Source organism: Arvicola amphibius, chromosome 8 (genome assembly GCF_903992535.2).
Source record: "Arvicola amphibius chromosome 8, mArvAmp1.2, whole genome shotgun sequence".
NCBI classification, from domain to species: domain Eukaryota; kingdom Metazoa; phylum Chordata; class Mammalia; order Rodentia; family Cricetidae; genus Arvicola; species Arvicola amphibius.
In genome coordinates, this window is record NC_052054.1 from 47717851 (window position 1) to 47743217 (window position 25367).

The window sequence follows — 25367 nt, forward strand, 5'->3', positions numbered from 1 at the left end:
GCTAAGAACAACAGAAAGTTTGACATTTGAGGAAAACTCCAAATATGATGAAAATGTAAGCCCAGAAAGTACCTGAGATATCAAATAAATCATTAATTATAGAGCACAAATATGATCAAGGTGGAAGCATAACAGAAAGAGGATTAAGCATAGCCTTTCAGTGGATACTAGGAACTAATAGTCTGTGGATAAATGAAGAGGAAAATGAAAAACTTCCCCGGAATGAGAAAGGAAGCTAAGAAAATCCAAAGGAAGTTGTCAATTTTGGTGTGTGTTGGGGGGGGGCGCTTTTTGATTTCCAGAGTTACTTAGTTATTAGGCTGTTAGCAAAAACACAAAATACATTGATCGGCAATAAGATACACTCCAGACTCAGAATTCACTGAATGAGCCAAGAAAGAAAAATCAGGCCTAGTTGGTAAGAAAGTCAAGATAGCTAGGTGAACAAAATACAAAGAGAAGGGGCAGATGACAATTATATGACTTTTCTCTCATGGTCATGCTCTGAAGAAATGATATAAGTATATATGTATTTGTATCTATATAGAGAGATATATGTTTATATATATATATATATATATATATATATATATATATATATGATTAAGACAATGATATAGAGGATACGGATATAGAAGATGTAGCTATTGAAGTACCATTATGTATTTTCTAAATGAACAGATCAATGAAGTTTGTACACATCAATAACATTAATCAAATAAATATATTGAACATTTCCACAATCCCAAAAACTTTAAAATTTACCCCTTTAGCAATACCTGCACTTCAGAGATAATCATCCATCGTAGTACCACAAACTAAAAATTGACCTTTTTCCTTATTATCAAAGTTTATATAAATGGGATTATGGAATATATACTCTGTGTCTGGTAGTTTCATTCAGTTTAATGTATATAGAACTGATGTTTGAGTTACTGCATATTATATGATTTCAGGATTATAAATAGTCTACTAATGTTATTTATTACTGAAAGAAATTGAGAATGCGTCCAGACTTGAGTATCATGGAAAAAAAAATCTGTGAACAACACCCTTATACAAGGCCTATGATGCTTATTTTTATTTTATTTTGGGTAGTATTATCAACTTGGTGATAGCTAGAAATCACCTGAGAGTAAAGGTCTCATAGAGAAGCTCCCTATATCAAATTACCATGTTGCATTTCTGTGATGTTTTGTCTAAATTGCTTATAGTCTTGTGCTGCTAATTCATTCCTGGCCACCCAGACACAAAATAACCACACAGAAACTGTATGAATTAAATCACTTATTGGCCTATTAGCTTATGCATATTTCTAGCTAGCTCTTGCATATTAAATTAACCCATTTCTATTATTTTATATTTTACCTCGAGGCTTGTAGTTTACCAGCAAGGATCCAGCATGTCTGTCTCTTGCGGTAGCTCCATGGTCTCTCTCTGATTCCACCTACTCTCTACATTTCTCTGTAGATTTCCCACCTTTCTTTGTTAAGCCATTGAACAAAAGGAGATTTATTCATTAACCAATAAAAGCAATACATATACAGAAGGACTTCCCACACCAATTGCTGACTGATATGCAAAGCCCAGTTTACTGGAGGTAGTAGTATTTTATGACAGATGCTCCTAAGTTGTATTGTGAGGTCAGCTTAACCTAAACATAAACAAAGGAAAGATTTCTGCTTCCAGGCCTTGCTTGATTCTCTGCCTAGCATCTCTGAATGAAGGACCTATAAGCTTAGATAAACACATTATTCCCCTAAGTTGATTTTGTTCTGGGTCGTTTATCACAGCAATGGGATAAAACTGGTATAATAATCACCAATTTCTGTTGGATCTGCATTAAGGAAGAAGATTGCTAATTCAGACCTTTTCAGAGGAAAAATTCTAAATTCTTTTACTTTGTAGGTTTCTTTAGCTTGTTAATTATTTTCTTTCATATCTGGGTTTTCAATTTTTCTTCTTGATTTTGACCCATTTTTCAACTATTGTTTCTATTGATCATGTACTTTGTGGATTCCTATGTACCAAAGTATTTTCCTTAAGTTTTTTTGTTAAGTAGTTTCAGAATATTTTTGTATAATCTTTAAACATTTAATCTCTGTTTATTGAAATTTGTTACTGATGACAAACATGGACATAGTTTACTAATTTTGCTTATTAATATCCAGTTTACAAGTACTACAGGAGTAAAACATCATTCAATTCTTGTGGTATATTGAGTCTTCTACCATAAAGCAGTTGACTATAAATATGAGATTATTTCTGAATTGCTCAAATAGATATCACATGAGAGTATAACCTCAACTGAAAAATTCTCTTGATCAGATTGGCTCAGGATACTACTACCACAGTCTTTAAAAAGAACTAACAGTTGTCTCTCTCCACCAAAACAGAAATCACAGAAAATAATCAGACAACAAAACTACAAAGAAGTACCAATAAAAAGACAGTAGCATCTGTTTGAAAATGGCACATAGGACAATATTGTACAGCCTCTCTATTTAACTCTTAACTAAAGTTCAACAGAAATGACCCTGTCAGGTTAAATCACATTCTGGAGTATTGAAGGTGACATTTATTTGTACATCATGATTATTGATTTGAATCTTCCACCACTCAGACTTGCTGTCTCTCTCTTTTTAATGTTGCAAGGTAAATATCAAACTGGTAAGTTTATTAAATCATTATTTAATAACTGAGATATTAAGTTGAGAAAATAACTTAAGAACTACCAAAATCACAATTGAATACATGATATATAGTATCATTTACAAAATATTCTTCACCCATTTTAAGTATCCTGTTCTCTATAGTGTGAGCCTGAAAACTGAATCTCAGAGCCAGGTGTCCTTGTTTGGTGCAAGCAAGGACTCACTAAAAGTGAATAGTGGGATTCATTATGTGTTTTGGGTGCAAAATAGGAGGAATTAAATCAAAAGACAGACATTGAAGCATGTAAAAGAAAGTTGTATTTCAGAGGGAAAGGAAATTAGATGACAACCTAAGCTGCTTCTAGTCAAATGCTAGAGAAGATGTGCAGCACAGATGGACTTGCAGATGTGCTGGTCAGGACAATCACATGGTCTCGGAGACTTTTTCATCTATATTTAGGTGAAGGATGTTCTTAAAAAGGGCATCTTGGAAAATAAATGCTGACATCAGCATTGCATAATTTGATTCTGCTTCACTGAGTAATAGTTTCAAAAACTGATACCTCCATTTGGCCATTCATGTCAGGATAATCCTGGTTCACATTGTTATATTTAAGTTTTTTGATAAGGGACAGTTATGCTAAATGAGTTCTGTATCATTTGTCAGTGGAGTGAAAAATTTTCTCTATATATATTTTACTTTTTAATCATTTATTTGCAAGTTTTGTACAATGAGTTTTGAGCATTCACTCCCCCCAACTCATTTCAGATCCATCACCTTTTGCTACTCTTCTAAATTTGTGTTCTGTTTTTCTCCTATCAAGTCCAATTTGCGTTGTCCATATATTCAGGGATTTATGAGGTTAACCTACCATTGGCAAAAGTATTTTGCCTTACTTGTTCAACTACTTTTTATTATTAAATTATTTTTTAAACATTTTTCTCTTTTTACATATGTATCACAATGCCCACTCCCACTCCCACTTCCCACCTTCTGCCTACCTTCCCCCCACCTCAGCTCCCCATCCACAACTTAAAGAGGTTAAGGTTTCCCAAGGGGAGTCAACAAAGTCTGACACATCACTTTGAGAGAGGACAGAGGCCTCTCCCCTTCCCAAATCTAGGCTGAGCAAGGTATGCCTCCAAAAAGAATGGGCTGCAAAACACTAATTCAAGTACTATAGATAAACCCTGGCCCCACTTCCAGTAGTCCCATAGACTGCTCATGGCACATAACTTTCACCCACATTCAGTGGGCCTAATTAGGTCCTATGCAGGTTCCCCACTCTCAGTCCAGAGTCAGTGAGCTCTCACTGGTTTAGGTCAGCTGTTTCTGTGGGTATTCCCATTATAGTCATGACCCCTTTGCTCATATTATCATTACTCCTTCTCTAGAACTTGTGTCCTGAAGCTCGGTTCAGTGCTTAGCTGTAGATCTCTGCATTTGTTTCCATCAGTTTCTGGAAGAAGATTTTATGATGATAATTAAGGTAATCATCAATCTGATTACAGGGGTAAGGCCCGTTCAGGTACCCTCTCCACTATTGCTTAGAGTCTTAGCTGGGGTCATTATTTTGGATTCCTTAGATTTTCCCTAGTTCCAGGTTTCTTGCTAGTACCACAATGACTCTCTCAAGAATCTCTTTCATTGTTCTCCATCTCTATCCTTCCCCATCTCAACCATCCCATCCCTCATGTTCTCCTCCTCCCTCCTTGCCTCCCTTTCTACTCCCCTTCCATTATTCTTTCTCCTCCCCCCTCTACTCTCAATTATTTTTAGGAGATCTTATTTAATTCTATTTTCTGGTAGATCCATGTATGTCTCTCTTATGGTTCTCCTTTAACCTAGCTTCTCTGGGTCATGGAATATAGGCTGGTTATCCTTTGTTTTATATCTAATATCCACTTATAAGTGAGTACACACCATGTTTGTCTTTCTGGATCTGGATTACCTCACTCAGGGTGTTTTTTCTTTTTAGTTCTAACCATTTGCATGCAAATTTCAAGATATCATTTTCCTTTTTTATTGCTGAGTAGTATTCCTTTGTGTAAATATACTACTTTTTTATCCATTTTTTGGTTGAGAGGCACCTTGGATGTTTTTATAGGTTCTGGCTGTTAGAAATAATGCTGCTATGAGCACAATAGAGCAAATATTCTTGTGGCTCTTTGGGGTGGTGTGGGAGGTTCTTCTGTCTATGTGTTGCTTTTATTGGTTAATGAATAAAGAACTGCCTTGGCCTGATAGGGCAGAACTTAGGTAGGTGGAGAAGATGGAACTGAATGCTTGGAGGAAGAAGGCAGAGACAGGGAGACACCATGGATTCACTGCTGGAAATAGACATGCTGAAAATTTGCTTGTATGTCACAATCTCGTGGTGATACATAGATTAATGGACATGGGTTAAATCAATATGTAAGAGTTAGCCAATAAGAATTAAGAGATAATGGACCAAGCAGTATTTTAATTAATATAGTTTCTGTGTGGTTATTTTGGTTCTGGGAGGCCAGGACCAACATTTGGGTATATGCCTAAGAGTGACCAGTACTGCTGGGTCTTGAGGTAGATTGATTCCTAGTTTTCAGAGAAACTGCCATACTGGTTTAAAAAGTGGCTGTACAAGTTTGCACTCCCATAAGCAATGGAGGAGTGTTACCCTTACTCAGGATCCTCTCCAGAGTAAGCTATCATTTGTGGTTTTTTTTTTTTTTTTTTTTTTTTTTTGGTTTTTCGAGACAGGGTTTCCCTGCAGTTTCTAGAGCCTGTCCTGGAACTAGCTCTTGTAGACCAGGCTGGCCTCGAACTCAGAGATCCGCCTGCCTCTGCCTCCCGAGTGCTGGGATTAAAGGCGTGCGCCACCACCGCCCAGCTCATTTGTGGTTTTGATCTTAGTTATTCACATGTGTTACGGTTAGTGAAGATCTTTTCCAGTTCTATAGGCTACCTTTTTGTCTTATTGATTGTGTCCTTTGCCTCACAGAAGCTTCTTAGTTTCAGGAGGTCCCATTTATTAATTGTTGCTCTACGTGTCTATGCTACTGGTGTTATATTTAGGAAGTGGTTGCCTGTGCCCATACATTTAAGGCTACTTCCAACTTTCTCTTCAATGAGGTTCAGTGTGGCTGGATTTTTGTTGAGGCCTTTGATCCATTTGGTCTTGAGTTTTGTACATGGGGATATATATATATATATATATATATATATATACACACACATATGGATCTATTTGCATTCTTCTACATGTAGACATTCAGTAATGCCATCACCATTTGTTGAAGGTGTTTTCTTTTTCTGTTGCATAATTTTAGCTTTTTGTCAGAAATCAGGTGTTTATAGGTGTGTGTATTAATATCAGGGTCTTTGATACAATTCCATTGGTCCACATGTCTGTTTTTATGCCAAAACTACATTATAGTAGAGCTTGAAATCAGGGATGGTGATGCTTCTGGTGGTTTCTTTCTTGTGCAGGATTGTTTTGGCTATCCTGGGTGTTTTCTTTTTTCCCTATGAAGTTGAGTATCGTTCTTTTGAGATCTGTGAAGAATTGTATTGGGATTTTGATGGGAATTATATTGAATCTGTAAATTGGTAAGATTACCAGTTTTATTATGTTGATCATACCTAGTCAAGAGCATGAGTGATCTCTACTTTTTCTGATATCTTCTATAATTTCTTTTTTCAAATACTTGAGGTTATTTTCATAAAGGTCTTTTGCTTCTTTGGTTATCACTACTCTAAGTTATTTTATGGTTTTTGTGGCTACTGTAAAGAATTATGCTTGTTGTGGGACAATGGTTTATAGTCTGTCAATAATATTTTAAATAAATGCTTAAAGGTCAATAGCCAGGCAGGAAGTATAGGTGGGACAACCAGACAGGAAGTAGGGGTGGGTCATTGAGAACAGGAGAATTCTGGGAAGAAGGAAGCTTAGTTGACAGTGGACCCTAATCAGAGAAGAAGCAAGATGTGACCCGCCTCACTGAAAAAGTTACCGAGCCCAGTGACTAACACAGATAAGAATAATGGGCTAATATATGTTTTAAGAGTTAATAAGAACCTGATTAACCTGATTAATAAGAGCAGAGCCCTCCAACTGGAAATCCAGACACTCTCTTCTCTAGGGGCAGTCTTAGACAAGGTTTTGGTGGTCATAAATGGGGTGGAGATGGTTGTATGGCGAGGTTGCTCTGGAGACTTTGGGGTTTGGTGGGTGGGGGTGGGGCATGAAATGTGCCTCCAGGAGCTAGGGCCTAGATAGCAGAGACCTTAAATTGGGAACCCAGACACTTTCCGTTCCAGGGGAAGTCTGGGGGAAGACTCTTTTGGTAATAGATGTGGCAGGAGATAGTTATGAGAGCCAACAGTCTTAAACAAAACTGACTTTTCCTCTCCAAGTACCTAGTAATTGCCAGCAGGGATGATACTTCATAATTTAATTTTTAACTACAAAAGTATCAAACTCTATAGATGTTTTGTCTGCATGTATGTCTGTGCAATGCTTAAGTGCTTGGTGCCCATAGAGGCATCAGATACCTACAACTGGAGCTATAGATGATAGTGACCTGTCATGTGGGTGCTGAGATTCTAACCCATATCCTCAGTAGTCAGTACTCTTAGCTGCATAGCCATATCTGTAGCCCCTAATTTATCTTAAAATTATTTTGACAATTCTTTACATACATACTGTATTGATATCATTTGTACTCATTCCTTTTCTTTTTTCAAGTTCTCAGTTGTGCCCCTGCACTCCCATTTAAATTCAAAATCTTCCTTTTGTAATTATTATTTTTACATACATAAATGCCCACACAGACATACAGCTTGCTGGGGTCATTTAGGGTGGTTCTTACATATATGTATTTAAGGTTAGGCACATAGTCATAATGGTCAGAATCATGAAAACAACTACCAATGAGCATGTAGAAAAAGTGGAATCCTCATTCACTGTTTGTTCAATTGCAAACTGGTGTAGCCACTGTGGAAATTAGTGTGAGGAATTCTCAAAAAGCTAAAGATAGATTTCTCATGACCTAGCTGTGCCACTTCATTGGCATAATCCCAACAAATGAGATATCCTACTACACAGATTATTGCTCAGCCATGTAAATGCTGCTCTATTCACAAAATGCATGAAATGAATACAACATAAATGTCCTTCAATATATAAAAAAAATATAAGAATATAGTACATGTGTACAATGGGTTTCTATTCAGCTCTAAAGAATTTTAAACCCAGGGAAGATTAAAGATGCTGGCACTCTCACTAATTCCTCTAACAAAACATGTGTTGTAAGAATATAGTGGCATAGAGACCAAGCCCAGGTTGCTCACCTTCCTGGACCAGGGGGGAGTTGGGAGGACCTTGGACTCAACATAGTGTAGAGAACCCTGATGGCTGTTTGGCCTCAAGAGGGAGGGAGTGGGGGTATGGGTGGAGGGGAGGGGAGGGAAGGGGGAGGAAGAGGGGAGGAGATGGCAATTTTTAATAAAAAATAAATAAACTGGAAAAAAAAGAATATAGTGGCATATATACATGAAATGTCATAATGAAATCCATTTTTTCTGCTTACTAAGTTAAAAATAATTTAAAACATCAAAATTTGAGTCAGAAATGTTTGGATTCTGAGCAAGCAGTAAGATTTAGTCCCCATATGTTGACTCTCTTTCTGTTGTTCAGGCATGCAAAAAAAATGAATTTATAAGAAATTAAAGCCATCTAAATTTTCCTGTGAATTTTAAAGAAAATCTTAAACAAAAATCTAAATAAATTGTTTGTACCTGTTTTCCTGTACCTTCAAAATCTGTGGCATAAGATTTATCGTAAAAGTACTACTAGCAAGGTGATTTAATCATTGATAAAATTGATACTAGTTGATGTTTCCCCATTGATTAGTCCTGACAGTTTATCCACAATTCCCAGATCATCCTAAAATAATCAATATACTAGAGTCAATGTTCATCATACAATTAATTTAATTTATTGTTCTGGATTGGGTGGGCACCCTGAAATATTTATTATAGATAATTCAAGCAAAACACCTTAAAAATATACAAAATAATTACTATAAATGTATTTCAAGTGTCAATGTATATTGTGATAATGAAACCAAAATAATAAAATATATAAAGTTAAATGAAATTAACAAATCTTTCATGTCATTGCCTTCCCAAATTGTGGTTGTTATTTAAGATAAAAGGACAATTAATCAACGCCTTTGTTCTTGTGGTTTGAATAATTGAAAAGGAGAGCCAATTAAGACTACATATGACAAGCCGGGCGGTGGTGGCGCTCGCCTTTAATCCCAGCACTCGGGAGGCAGAGGCAGGCGGATCTCTGTGAGTTTAGGCCAGCCTGGTCTACAAGAGCTAGGTCCAGGACAGGCTCTTAAAAAGCTGCAGAGAAACCCTGTCTCGAAAAACCAAAAAAAAAAAAAAAAAAAGATTACATATGACAAACATAATAAGAAAGAAATCAGGGAAACAGTATCTTTCATAATTGTTTAAAAAAACATCTTGGGTTAACTGTAACAAAGTAAGTGAAATACTTGTATAATTAAAAACTTTAAGACATTGGAGAAAGAAATTGAAGGTTCCACCAGAAGATAGAAAGATCTCATAGTTTTATGGATAGTTCAATTCAATACTATGAAAATTGGTCATCCTACTAAAAGCAATCTGCAGATTCACTGTAATCCCCATCAAAATTCCAACACAATTCTTAACAGAAATTGAAAAACAAACAAAAACTTCAATTTCATATGGAAACCCAAAAAATTCTAAGGGTAGTAAAATAATTCTGAATAATAAAAGAACAGTTAGAGTTAGCAACATAATATATTGTAGGGTGTGCTACAAAGCTATAGTAATAAAAACAACGTAGTATTGGTATAAAAACAGGCACTTTTACAATGAAAGGAAATAGAAGAATGGGGCATTTTTACATATGTACAGCCACTTGATCTCTAACAAAGAAGAAAAAATCCCAGCACTAAAGAGAGGAATTGCACACAAATCCCCATCATTAAAAAAAGAATTGTTTGTTTTTGATATTGCCTCACAAAGGTAGAGTATGTTTTCTTCAGTGAGGTATCACTGTATATGGTAAAACTTCAGGGCAGTCCCCATGCTCACGAGCAGTTGACCAACTTAAAACAGACTCCATAATTTCATAATTTTAGTTTTGTGTGTGTGTGTGTGTGTGTGTGTGTGTGTGTGTGTGTACTTTTTGTTTAGTTTTGGTATTTTTTGCTTGTTTGTTTTTTATTCTTTTGAGAAAGATAACAAAGTTTGGTGTGTTATGATTTGTTGAGGATCAGAAAGAAATTGGATAAAGGGAAAGAAGATGGTTAATAGTACTGTAAAAAATTTTAATGAAAAAAAAATCAAATACTGAAATAAAAGTGACAAAATACTTAAGGAAACATAAAAACTACTTTCCAAACTTGGAATATTAGAATGTTTAGAAAATTCTGGTAAAGCTTTTCTACAATAAGATCTCACACTGAAAGATACACAGAAACATTATCAGTGATTCATCAACTCATAAAAGGACAATTTAGGGAAGTTGAAAAAATGAAATGGGTTTAATTCTGCAACAAAAGCTTTCTAAAAGAGATGATAAATGTATTTTTCTAAAAAAATATGAAACAAAACACTGTAACTTGGTAAATGTGATTTACCTCTATTTTTTGTACATTCCAGAAATGTAAGACTTGCCTAAGTTAAATGTTTGAAATGTCAAATTTCATGAAGACCCTACAAGATTTTGGCACTTGCAATTTACTACTCTTTGAATGAAAAGTTTCACACTACCTCCAGGAGACAGCTCTGACTGACACATTAAGATAGGTCTTGACTATAGTCTTCAAAAAGTACAGAGAGGAACAGTGACTGGGGTGTAGCCATGCTTGGATGCCAATCATTGACTAACTTGAATTCAATCTACTTTTGTTACCTTTCAGAAAACGTAAGCCATTGCAAAGCTAGATGATTAATAATAGCTAGTAACATTTACAGTACTTGGCATCTACTCTAGAAATAAATGTAATATATATTCATAATCAGTAGAGTGTTTCAAGGAAGAGAGGGTTACTTGAAGTAGATTTTCAATATTCATTACTTAGCCACATGTCTGTGTTGTGGAAAGTTTAGTAGCAACTATTATTTACATGTGTATTTGTAAATATCTCAGTATCTCACTCCCTAAAGACTTTAAAGCAGCCAATATAATTCAATTAGATTTAATGACTCTAAAATTGAAAACTGATTAAGTTAATATGATGTTTAAAATAGCATTCAAAAATATGACTCTTAACTTCCTTCATATCTGATGCTCTACAACACCAAACTGACTACTGACTCATTACAAAGCAATAGAGTCCCTGAATTATAAATCCCTGGACCTGTCAGTCTCATTTCCTACAGTATAGGTTCTGTGCTCAAGAGGTACAAATCACACATCTACCAATCACAGTAATTACATCAGCAAAACTTTCGACCAGTCAACGTGCTTTATCAAATCAGAGACAATTAGCCAACATACCGTCACAAACATAGGAGGTCTACATGGGACAAAACACCACTTCTCCATGGTTTTTTACTCAAAAGCATTTCTAAAGTTCTCTACAGCTTTTTTAAACAGTCAAATTAGAGTCAAATATTAGTTGAATATCCATTCAGTCACTATTTTAAAGAAAATATAAATGTAAAAGTAGAGCTAAGAGAAGTTGTTTCCAGTTTTTGTCATAAAATAGCCAGATCTACAGCCCTTTGTGAAAGACAGCTTTTTCTGAAATTTGTTTATTGTGTGATTATTTATGATCTTACTAAAATACTTAATGAAATGTAAAAATATGTGTCATGTATGTATGTGTGTATCTGTGCTTGAAACATGTACACATTAATTAGATTTTCATATAACATGTATACTTAGCCTTTCAAAGCTATCTACACTCAACCTTTAAACAGGTCTCACGAGGTCTATCCTTCATTCTCATTCAAATTTGAAAGTACTGTTCCACATATGAACTTGGGCACAGCATTATAGAATATTAATTCGTGATTTATTTTAATTTTCCATTCTTCACATTTTAAGAGTACCCAGAATTTTGATTTTTAAAAAGTTTAGCTACTTCTACTTTCCCAAGCACGAATTAATTATAATAAAAAAGAATTCTTGAATAGGGAATGAGGTACGGGGAAGGAAAGTTACGACTTAGCCAAGATGAAAGTAGTTTTGAAACATTGAAAAGAGTTGACTGTGTGACTAATGTTATAGGGAATAACTTAGCAGAATGTAGAAAATCTTAGCAGAGAAACTTCTGGGCATGTCTGTGAAGAAGTTTCCAGTTTAGGTTAAGTAAGGTGGGAAGGCCCACCCTAAAATAGGCAGCAGGATTCCATGGACTGGTATATAAGAGCTGTACACAAGGAAGAAAGCAAGCTGCTTATTAGCATTCGTCTCTGCTTCCGCAGTAGGAATGCAATGTGACCAGAAGCCTCCTGTTCTTGCTGTTGAGCTTTCCCTACCAAGATGAATTGGAATTTTAAATTGTGATGCCAAGTAACCCATTCTGCCTTAAGTGACTGTTCTCAGGTATTTAGTCACAGCAACAAGAAACCAATATGGAAATTATATTATATGCAGTGGGAGAATTTGAGAAGATAGTGACTGAAAATAGAGTTAATATTTTTGGAAGACTTATAGAAAGATATGGGAGTTCAGGTACCACAGTACAGTTAAGCCATGAAGACGACAGAGTAAAATAATAATGAATATAAATAAAATGATATGATGAATGTGTTTGAAAGCCAATTGCCACCATTCCAATGAAACTGTTTCTCTGTGATCCTTGGCTTTAAAAGATGGGGACAGTGTAAATATATATTTCTTCTCAATATTCCTTATTTATTTCTGTTTGGGGTACAATTAATATATAATAAAAATGAACGATCCAACACCAATTATAAATGAATTTGAAGAAAACATTTGAATTGTTACTGGTAGAAGGCCAGTTTGTATATAATTGAGGCATTTCTAGGGATTTTTGCAAAATGATTTTTTTAAAAAGCCCTAGAATCTGAAATTAGAAAGTTGTCAAATTTCTAATTATATTGTAACTTGTTTTGAAAATAGCAAGGCGCAATCTGTCAGTGTATCATCCTCATTTTAAAATTTAATCAGAAAGGGTCAAGTCTTCAGATAGTCTCTCGAGTTGTATGATAAGCATCAGGTAGCATTTCAGATAGCAGCATGCATGTTACTTAGCATTGATTCTGCCTAATTTCAAGGGTTACATATTTGATAATGTTCAGAATAAGAAACTAATAATTGTCTCACTGTAAAATAGTCTGAAGACCTTATAGTGTACTGAAATAAGTTTATCAATAGGACACAGATTTAATATTTACTTGTGGTTAGTTTTGTGGGACTTCTATTAAATGTAGTATGAAACTACAGTTGTGTGGTGTGATGGTCAACAGTGGGGCCTTGCTGTCAGTTTATGGAGAGCAACACACAGTCGTGGCAACATCCTAGGCTATTTATAGTTCCCATGGGACCTTTTGGGCCAACAATTTTCCAGCTTATAATCAGCTTGTCAGGCCACTCTGTAAGAATATCATCCACAGTTTGGGTCAGAAGCCACAGAGAAGTGAAGAGAATTTAGGATAGCTCTAATCTGAGGGTTTACACAAAAGGTTCACATGTGTGCTGTTCCAGTCACATGTTCTTTATTGTCCTGTCTCTATTCTAATTCTCCTGTCCTAATTCTAACTTCTCCTATTTTTTTCCTTCTCCAACCTAAAAAATTTTCTTTTATAGGAGGCTTGACACAATAAAAGTTACACAAGTTACCTCTCATTGGTCAAAGGCACATTCTTACCTAAGTCTGAGTGATAAGGAAACTAGCCATTTAGATGGCTGTAACACGAACAGGGCCTGCTTGTTGGAGTTTTTGTCCCACCCTGTACCCCACAGCCGGCAAGCCCCAACGAAAATCACACAGAGATCTCTGTAAGTTATAAAGCTGATTGGCCCATTAGCTCATGCTACTTATTAGCTCTTGTAGCTGATCTACGTTTGCCATATGGCTCGGTACGTTTTTCAGCTGGCAGGTCACATCCTGCTTCCTAGGTGGTTTGCACAGGACTGGGAGGACTCAACTTTCTCCTTCCCAGAATTCTCCTGTTCTCATTGCATCATTTTTACTTTCTGTCTGGTTTTCCTGCCTATACTTCCTGCCTGGCCAATCAGCATTTATTCAAAACATCATTGACAGAATACATACAATTCTCCGGCACCACTTCCCCCTCTTTTTTTTTTTTTAAAGAAAATATCCATAGTCCATTTTTTGGGAATGTGGGAATAGTATTTTTGGCTACTTTTAGCTGGTTGGGAGCACTGATAATCTTATGGGGACCTAAAGAAAATTTAGAGTTATAATCAAGTCCTAACTGGAGTATCCTGTGAGTCTTGATCATCTTAGGCAGCAGTCTTGAATCTGTTTTGGATGTAGAACTCTGACAACTGGGTCATCTGTTTTTACCGGAGATTTTTTAGGTGTTCTTTTTTGATCAAATCTGATTTTTTTTCTCCCACACCAGATGGCAATACAGGGTTTCAATGTTTCAGAAGTAAGACTGTGGTCAGAGCTCTGCGGCATAGTGCCCAGTGACAAGCTTTGAGACACAGGCCTCTACACCAGCTGAACAGAGTCAGTGACCTGGTTAAGAGACCATCTCAGGAAAGCAAGACTCCCTCCCCTCTCTCAGGAGGAAGGTAGGTTCACCCTAAACTATGCTAAAGGGTAGGATAAATAAATAATCTTCTAATGAGATAGTGTACTTGTTCCCACCAGAATTGCACAACCAAAACAATCCCAACAAGTCAAGCTTCCAAAGGTACTGATGTCTATCTGGACTCAGAAAAGAGTACCTACTTGTTGTTGTGTTCTATTTGTCTTTTTGTTTGTTTGTTTGTTTTTTTGTTTTTTTTTCTTTTGGATATTGGTTAGACGATTTAAAAAATTATATGGTACATTGTGTTTTCTTGCTTACTTGCTACATTATATTCCCAGCCAGGTAGATACACAATGCAGATGGTTTAACCAAAAGACTTGGCTGTCTTTTATCTCCTCTTCATTGTTCCCTTTCTCTGAGTGGCTCATGAGACTTACAGCTTGTCCTCTCTGTGATTTTTCTTTCAAATGCTAGTAGAAGAATAGTCTTTCTATTTTTATTTGAGTCCTTGATTCATTCTTTTATTAACTAAACTAAGAATCCCAGGAGCAGACACCATTTTCCCTGGTTTCATCTGGTAATCCACATGGGTACCTCTAAGTTTCTAATAACAACTGTATATAATATTCTAGGAGCTGGGTTTGCAAAGCGAAGAAGGAAGAGCTACTGCAGTAGTGAAAGCTTCAACATAAAAAGTAGGATTCACCAGAAAGTCATACAGTCATGTGACTGAAGAAATGCCAACAGGATAGTTGCAGACAATTTGAACATATAGCTCTGTTAAAAGGCTGTAATGTACATAGGAGCATGAAAGGTCTTTAATTTTGATCAGATGTTCCTAGTTCTTATAAATATTAAAGTACTAGATGATTTCTTTTCAACTAAATACCATACCCTGCAATATGACCAAATTTTTGGAGATATATCTGAATACTGGGAAAGCAAGAGAACCTTTGAATCTGACCACATTTAGGACAAATAGGTAGATGAATAATGAATTAACATAGTATGAAGAAAATGTACCATTCACATTGAAGTAAGTTCTCAAAATGACTCAGAGAAATTGTTTTGAGATTATACATGGTTATGAGTGCTTCTTAATTCACAGTAGAGTCTACACATCTCCATTTCTGTGGGCTTATCTTCATTGTTTTACAGCAGCGTATTAAGTACAGAGTGCTTATATTCATTCAATCTGCTGTTTGGGCTGCTATTCTGACAATGCATACATGTGTATACTACACAGTCAGGTAATGGGACTTGACCTGGCACAGGTGTCTGAGATTTCAAAAGTGATCAATCAAAGTTGGACATTCTGTGATAAACATTTCAATAAAATTTCAGTGCCAAGGTTATTAAAGCACCAGGAATCAAATATAGATTTTAGAGTAACCTACATGAAATTATGGAAATACCTGTTCAAAATTTATATTTCTGGCTTCTTAGCTCACTATTCAATCCTTGGGCAGTATTTGTGAATTAGCATTATGAAAACATGTGTATGATAAAGTGTGAAAACTGTCGTGTTGGAATAATAAGTCAAGGATAGAATATTTTAAAGCTAAAGTTTTAAGAAACAAACAATGTAGGAATTATATATATATACATATATATATATATAAACAGAATATATATGGGGTGTTCTTTTAGCCTCAATCTGGAGGCTGGAGGAAATTAGATACTTAGTAATCTTCTTACAATTATGAAAATTATGAACCCATTTGTAAATGTTATGCTTTTAGCAACCCCAGTTTCTGATACTTCTAAAGAGTTTAATTCTGTCTATGTAAAGTGGTAAACTATATCAAATTAAAGTACAGTGATAAGAAGCATTGTTTTCTAAGAGAAAAATTATATAGAGGCACACAGGAATTTTTCAAAAACTAAAATTCAAAGTAAAACACAAAGAAAAACCATGTATTATTTTCAAATATAGCTACATGGTATGTTAACAGACACATGTTGAATGTCATCCTTATCTACGTTGTATGTCACTCCAGGAAACATTATGTACTAATTGGTCCATTGGTTTTATTTAGTCATTATTTTTTGTAAATATTGGACATAGAGTAACTACTCAATTACTCATTAGATTTTAGATGATGATGAAACACATTTAAACAATTAGATATGTATGATTAAGAAGGTTTAGATAACATTTAATATATACTATAGAGAAATCTATGCAGATAATTAGACTTAATCATATTGAAGTTTCAATATAACCATAAGGGGTGGGAAAGGATGGGATAAAGAGAGACTAGGGGAGTTGCTAAGGACTATGACATCATTAACACAAGAATAGAGTAGTAATATAAAACCAAATCATACATTATAGATATGTGAGAGAAGAAAGTTGTGTTAAATAATTTTTAAACAGTTTCAACCATATTTATTTAAAATAATTATCAATAATGATGTATGAAGCATTCGATATTATGTATGAATGTTCAGTACAAAGTAGAGGGATAACATTTGGTGAAATGACTGCACCTTGTTTTTCCTGCTTTTGGTGTGTTTTTTTCCTCCTAATTTTTCTCCAACTAAACAGTCTTGGCACATCTGCATGCTGATGTAATTGAAACAGTTAATCCTCCTGAATGTCTATAATTACACTGTCATGTAAATTAGCAGAAACTGATTGGTTAGGCCTAGGTCAGAATTAATTTTTAAATCTTCTGCCACAGAGAGTTTAGACTAAGTTAAAGTGATACTATGAATCTTATGTGACAACTTTTATTTCTGCCAAAGCTTAAAGGATATGGACTTTACTCACTCCTACCAGAACTCTTAGGGATAATATGAGACATGCATGGAACAAGAAATCTTGATATCTTAGAGGGAAAGTCTTAGAGAATATTATAATGTGCTCAAAGTTTACATGTGCCTTATAAATATTTTACATCTTTGAAAGAACAAATTCACAGGATTTATACTCACTTCTACCAAGAGTAATGTTTATGAAAATACATGGACTGTCTCATGATTTTAAAGTTCCTGTTGAAGACATTTACCATTGCAAATTAAGTATATATAATCAAGTAATATAATTTGTTGACAAATAATCTTAAACAACAACATTAATAATTTCATGGATTCTCATGAATAGGTCAGTGAATTTTATTTCTATAAATATAACAGAGAAATTAATGGAATTGTGTGACAAAAACGTATGATTTACTTTTTATTTTACTGACAGTTCTGTTTCTCAGACATGGAAAAGATGTTCACTAAAAAACTGGGCATATTCACCATTTTTCTATTCAGCCATCTAATTACATATCATATGCCTGAATGTGTCTCTCTTGACCTGGATCATTTTACCATGTTCACAAAATGATTTATCTTAGTCTTTTTATGTATATTTAGAAATGCATTATATATAATTTATTCAAATATAATTTTGACCTTGTTTGTACTTATCTTTAGTAATTATATTTTAAACTTTCCGCATCAATATTTTAATGAGAAAAGCACAAAATATCAGATTTAGTAATTAAGATGTTTACTGGAAATAAATAATAATAATTATTCTCTGGCTACAGTTTAAAAGAAAACACTATGTAAATAAAAACCTTGACAGTTCTCTGCGTGACTATTACAGGGAGACTTCTACACATTTTTATTTTAGTACATGCATCTTACATACTGTATTACTCTCCAGTATTCAAAGCAGAGTATTAATTAACTCTGCTAATTGATATTACATGTAGGACAAGGCTTTTCAACTCCCCAACAGTTTGTTTAACAATAATTTACTCAGAAAGTCATCCACGTGGCTGCCTTCACAGCAATGTAAAATTCTCCCCAGTGTATAGCAGGTAATTATTTTTCTAAAGTTGAGTTGGACAATAATCTCTGTGTAAACAAGAAATTCTTATGCAGTCTGTTGATGATTGTTAATTAATTTTTGCCCATTGATGTAATGTACAAATCCATTTAGATGCTGTGAATTGTATGAAATATTAATTACATTCTGGAGGTTTGGAAGAACCACAAAATGATTTTAAAATGCAGTCATTGATAAGTTTTTAATTGCAATCCAGTCAATTGAGCTACTGTGTTTTCATAACGCTTTATTTTTCATTAGTTATCTGTCACTTTATAATATAGTTGTTAATTGAAGTCGAAATAGAAAGTGTGAACTTTGTTTTCCCAGCTGCATACTTTGTATGCCTGAGTTATCCAGGATGACAAATATACACATGACTGTACCATGCTGCATTTTCAAAACTAACAAAGCTGACAAGATGGAACAAAACGTGTGACAGTAGGCTACAGAATATAACCTAGTCTCAGGGAACAGCTTTCCTGTAGCCTTTCATTAACCCTGAGAAGTCAGATGGCTGCACTACCAAGTGTGGACAAAGGCCAGGTGAATAGAGTCGTCCTGCAGTCACACAATGTAAAGACATTGAAATAAAAATAATTATCTGTTTTTATTAAAAAATAAAGGAAACCACACACAGTAAGAAATACTCTTCCATTTTATTTCAGACTCGGAACCTTGAGAGAACCTTGCTATTGAAATCACTCAATCATGTGTAAAATGTTCATGTGTTCAAGCGTTGTAGAAGACATATTAGGTTTTAAACTCAAAAACGTTCAAAATGAGGTAAGAAGATTCTATAGCTTACTGATGGCCTATTCCTATACAAACTAAGGATGAATATTATATACATTTTATTTAGCATATGCATGTTTGATTACTTGAAAACCAAATGAAATCCTGGCTTGACTAGACCTGAAAATTATATACTATCATGTTTTCACTTAGGACCTACATACCCTATTTTGTTATTTTGGAATAACAGTTTAAAAATTATATTCAAGTAAAATAAATGCAATAAGTAAGTTGAAGAGAAGGAGAAAAATATGAGCAAAGGGGTCAAGACCATGATGGGGAAACCCACAGAAACAGCTGACCTGAGCTAGTAGGAGTTCACTGACTCCAGACTGACAGCTGGGAAACCTGCATAGGACTGAACTAGGCTCTCTGAATGTTTGTGATAGCTATGCGGCTTGGGCAGCTTGCAGGCCATTGGCAGTGGGACCAGAATTTATCTCCAGTGCATGAACTGGCTTTTTGGAGCCCATTCCCTATGGAGGGATACCGTTCTTAGCCTAGATATGGAGGGGAACCCCTTGGTACTGCCTCATTGTGATGTAACAGACTTGTTAACTCCCCATGGGCATCCTTAACCTCTCTAAGGAGTGGATGGGTGTTTGGAGGGAGGATGGTGGGAGAAGCAAGAGAAGGGGAAGCAGGAAAAACTGGGATTGTTATGTAAAATGAAAATTTTTTTGAAAAAAATAAATATATAATTGTCATAGTCTCTACAATGCTGATTAGAAAACTTCATTACCACTGCATGACATTTCATATCACCAGACACCACCACTGAAGGACTGATCTTTAGAAAATGGCTGATAATTTGCAGTGATTGGGTGACCTTTTCTATCCATCTATCTATCATCCCTTTGATAATGGAAGCATATTTGGGCTTAAAATTAAAGTTGACTAAAAATTAAAACAATTATTATTTCATAAGTATGAATGTACCTTTCTAACTTCCATGCACAGCTCTTTGCCCTCTGGTACAAAACCAAAAATCATTTATCATGGTAAATAAAACTATGTTCCTGATTTACTTTCAGATATCCAAATTAAAGACTGTCCTGTGGTACAAATATGCATCCACCTTGCTCTTTCTGTCCTCCAGTCCCTCTCCCATGTGTCTCCTCCTCCTTCAACTTCCCTGTGCACACACAGTATATCATTCTTCACTTGGCATTTTTCCTTCATGTCTTATTAAATACACTGTCTCAGTCCATTTGTTTATTTTCCCTTAAGTGAACACTCTATTTATACTCATGAGGAATGTACGGTATTTTATTATTATTAATCACATTATAGTTAGTAAAAATTTAGTATTCCTTTCAGTTCTTAAATTTGGTCATTGCAGCAATGAAGAATATTTTTTTCTCACATCTCCGTGTGTCTGCACTTATATTCCTAAGGAATGGCATCTTAAATATCCAAATGTTCTTGAAACATCTTTTCAAGCATTATATACCTGTGTGTGTCTCGGGAAACATATCTTAATGCTGGTACTTCTCTTGGAGATGAGAAGAATCCAATACAAATTGAAAGGAAGTTCATTACTTTACTAAATTTTGAAGAAATCTTCTAGGTCTCCGGAAAGGAAATATGTATCTTCAATCTAAGAGATGGTCCCATGGACATACAACTTGGTGTATATCCAAGGTTTGTTAACATGGGTTTAAATTTTGAGTAACTGAAGAGCTTATCGCTATCCTTATTAATGATTTTTCCTTAATTCTTTATTTTCAAATAAAAGAATTCAACTGAGGAACACAGAGTGCTTCAGTAGATATTTATTTAGCAATGCAAAGGGTAGTTAACTTGAGAGAGACTGGAACAGGCTGGTTCATAGGAAGGACCCAAGGCATTATATTAATGAAGAAGATAGCAATCCATAGTAGGGCATACATGGTCCCTTTCCCTCTCCCAGACTATAGTGCACCATATCATGTTTTGGGATATTCCTCTCTTGAATCTTTTAAAAATCCCACAAAGAAGGATCAAAAGACATTTCAAATGATATTGTAAAGAGACTGGGTTCTTACAGAATGCAGAATCTACATTACTATAAATGTGTGACAACTAAGACACCAAGATTTCTGATAGAGCAGAAAAAATGTAACTGCAGTTTCAAGCATATTTAACTACAAAGGTGTCTTTCTAACAATAGGAGACATACTTACAAATACACAGCTGTAGTTTCTCTTGGTTTTCTGATATCTAACTTCTTGCCTACACTGCCTTGCTTAAATCACTGCCAAGGGAATATCCACTTACTAACATTAGAGGTTGAGAGGCATTACTACTGGATACTAAAGGGAGTTCATGGATGCTACTAACATGTAGGATAGCTATTCACAATAAAGAAATACATTGTTCAGCACACTAATGCCACCAAAGTGTAGAAACTCTGCATTAAACTCTGGATTATTATTTATTTTTTAATTAATTAATTAATTAATTTTTCTATTAAAAATTTACCCTTCCTCCCCTCCTCCCATTCCCCTTTTGCTCCCCAACTCATCCCCCTCCTTTCCCCTACCTCTTTATGAGAGGGCAGGGAACTCTGCCCTGTGGGAAGTCTAAGGCCCTTCCCCCTACATCCAGGCCTAAGAAGCTTTGCATCCAAATAGACTAGGGTCCCAAAAAGCCAGTACATGCAGTAGAAACAAGTCCTAGTGCCTTTATCAATAGCTTCTCAGTCAGCCCCCATTTTCAGCCGCATTCAGAGAGTCCAGTTTGATCGCATGCTCATTCAGTCCCAGTCCAGCTAGATTTGGTGAGCTCCCATTAGAACAAGCACACTGTCTCAGTGGGTGGACCAACACCTTGTGGTCCAGACTTCCTTGCTCATCTTCTCCCTCCTTCTGTTCCTCAACTGGACCTTGGGGGCTCAGTCCGTTGCTCTGGTGAGGGTCTCTGTCTCTATCTCCATCTGTCACCGGATGAAGATTCTATGGTGATATTCGAGATTATCATCAATGTTATAGTGGGGCAAGGCCAGTTCAGGCACCCTCTACTCTGCTGCCCAAAAACCTAGCTGGGGACATCCCCATGGACACCTGGATCCCCTCTAGAGCCAAGTCTCTTGTCAACCTTAAAATGGCTTCCTTAATGTACTTATCTTCTTTCTTGCTCCCATTTCTGCCCTTCCTCCATCTCTACCCTCCCACTCCCCCAAGCTCTCTCCAGTCTTTCCTTTCTCCCTTCTCTCTCCCCTTCTCCCTTTCCCCCAATCTCACCCCCACCTATACCCTCACCCCCATGTTCCCAACTTTTGCCCGGCAATCTGCCAAAATACTTAAGGACACATTCTTCATCCTTAGCTATCAGGGAAATGCAGATCAAAACAGCTTTGAGATACCATCTTACACCTCTCAGAATGGCTAAAATCAAAAACACCAATGATAGCCTATGCTGGAGAGGATGTGAAGTAATGCGAACACTTATCCATTGCTGGTGGGAATGCAAACTGCTGCAACCACTTTGGAAATCAGTGTGGCGGTTTCTCAGAAAATTGGGATCAATCTACCTCAGGATCCAGCAATACCACTCTTGGGAATATACCCAAGAGATGCCCAATCATACTACAAAAGCATTTGTTCAGCTATGTTCATAGCAGCATTATTGTAATTGCCAGATCTTGGAAACAACCTAAATACCCCTCAATGGAAGAATGGATAAAGAAAGTATGGAATATGTACACATTAGAGTACTACTCAGTGGTAAAAAATAATGACACTTTGAATTTTGCATGGAAATGGATGGAAATAGAAAACACCATACTGAGTGAGATAACCCAGACCCAAAAAGATGAATATGGTATGTACTCACACGTTAGTAGACTTTAGCCATAAGCAAAGGACATTAAGCCTATAGTTTGCAAACCTAGAGAAGCCAAATAACAAGGTGAACCCAAAGTAAAACATGTATAGATCCTCCTGGAAATTGGAAGCAAACAAGATTTCTGGATTATTATTTAATACACATTTTCCTCCAGATTTAATAACTCTGGTTACAGATCTTGTGAAAAATATAGACTGGGTTCTTTCTAAATGCTTATGTCCATCCAGGTGCTCATGGGTGTGTGTGGTGTGAAACACACTAAAGCTGAAGTTCATTAGCCTTATTCATTCTAGGTTCCTTGTAGGAAGGTAGCCATTTTCCCACTGCTTCTAAGTACACCAATACTTCACCTATGTGAGGGCAATTCCATGCCAGTTGGATGCCTTTGTACATATTTCTAGTTTTTCTATTGCCTAATGAAATTTATCCACATCATAAAATATTGAATTCAGTTACCCTCAGGCCACTTCCAAATCCAAAATACTACCAATTTTTGGAACATGATTTGTCATAAAACATTAGGACCCAAGACCAATAATAAAATATGTATAAAGTGGTGGTAGCTCGTAAATTGTCAACATAATGACCACCGCAGTGAAACACAAACGCCTAAGAGTTTTAGACATCAATATACTCCTGAGTACTGAAAACTGACCTTTATCTGCCCTGTGCATTCCAGTTTTCTAATAGGAAGAAAATTCATTTACAATAGTTTCAAAATGTACCATTACTTCAACGATGAGAGCAAATCCATGTAATAGAACAAATTTTAATAAATCCTCCTTTCTTCCCATGGAAGAGGCTATTCTTCAGAATATCTGTCACAATCCCTTACATACTACAGCTTCTTGCTGATATCCCCTTCTCTATTCTACATTTTTATCATCAGAGCCTGGTGAGGTCAGTTCTTCCCAAGTGTGTCTGGAGACCATGCTGTTTTTTTTTTTTTTTTTTTTTTTTTTTTCTTGAAGCTCAGTCAGGCAGTTGTGGAACCACAACAGTACAGAAATGATCTGATCTCTTCATAGTGTCAATATGTTTCTTCTGATTATTTATTAGGATTTCAGTTCCATCTTTTCTTTCAATCAGTTGGAACCTCTTCACTTGTTTTGGTGAAGGAAATTAAGAATCACCTTTTCTTTGTAAAATTTGCCACTTTATGGTAATTACTTAACATCCACAGCATGTTACACTCATTGCTTAGCCCTTGTGATCCAAAGCACATCTTAATGAAGTCTTTGTCAACTGAGTCACTAAATGATGCAATACAGGTATTTTTCTTGCCAAGCAACAAGACACATGTAGCATGAATAAAATACTAAGCTTTAATTTAAGTCAGTGCAACTGTGGTCTTTTTTGTTACATCAGCAAAAACAAGCCCATACTAACAGATAAACCTGATTGGACCAGGGTAATAACTACTTAAAGCCCTTTCCCTATTTTTGAAGATAATTTTGCAACTATAACTTATATGATTGTCAATATGTATCTATATCAATTATGAAACTAATTTCATTAAAATTAATGTTCTTTGCCAAATCTGCACAAGGAACATCTTGCATTTTTAGTATATGAAATTGAATATATCTTAATATTCATTAAATAATTTTCTGAATAGGAATTTACAAACAGGCTCTATGTAGTATTTACCCAGAGAAATTTATACTTTCCAAATCTCCAGCGCATCACCTTGAGAGTTCTGTTTGGTTGTTGTTGGCTAATGTTGGGGTCTTGGTACAGTACCTACAAACAGTATGCATCCAAGATCTGGAACTAGAAGTCCATAAAGTCTATCAGGGAGTGATGCACTTTGAGTCAGGTAATGGCAGGTGATATACAATCCTGAGACTTCCTGAGTCTGAGTCTGTTTTGTCAAACTGGGAAAAGCACTCTAGGACCAGGTACAGACTTAAGACATGTGAAAAGCTGATAGTGACACATTCTCACTCTTTCCTCACCATCCGAGAAAGATTACGTCTCCATGTGATCAGTGAGAGTATCTGAGCAAGCTTCAATCCTAGCCAAAAGAAGTGGATCCAAATTAAGAAATTTTTTTGAGGAGCCAATTTATCTTCAAATGTTTTTATTTCATATAAATAATATGTAGAGGAAATCTTTTGGTTTGATATTCGTAAGGAAACATGAAGAAAAGAAGCTTTGCTGTAAATTGTGGATTCATATTGTTTGTCATCTTTTGTCATTAAAAAAGTAGTAAAATTCTTGAATAGCAACAGCTTTAAGACAAATTTTGATAAAATCTAGTAGTATGGCTATAGGAGAAATGCAAGATAACCGAGGAATGTCTGAAAATTTCTCATCAAAAAGCCTTTCTTTTTCATTGTTCACTTGGGGAAATAGACACATTCTACTCATGTGCCTTTCATGAAGTCTCTTGTGCGAGCATAGCTAATACCAAAACACCAAAATTGATTTTCTTATGTGAATACTATATTCCAAAATGACTCCTATTACATGCATGGTGATCCTTTGGCACAATTTAAAGCATAATATTATGCTAAAG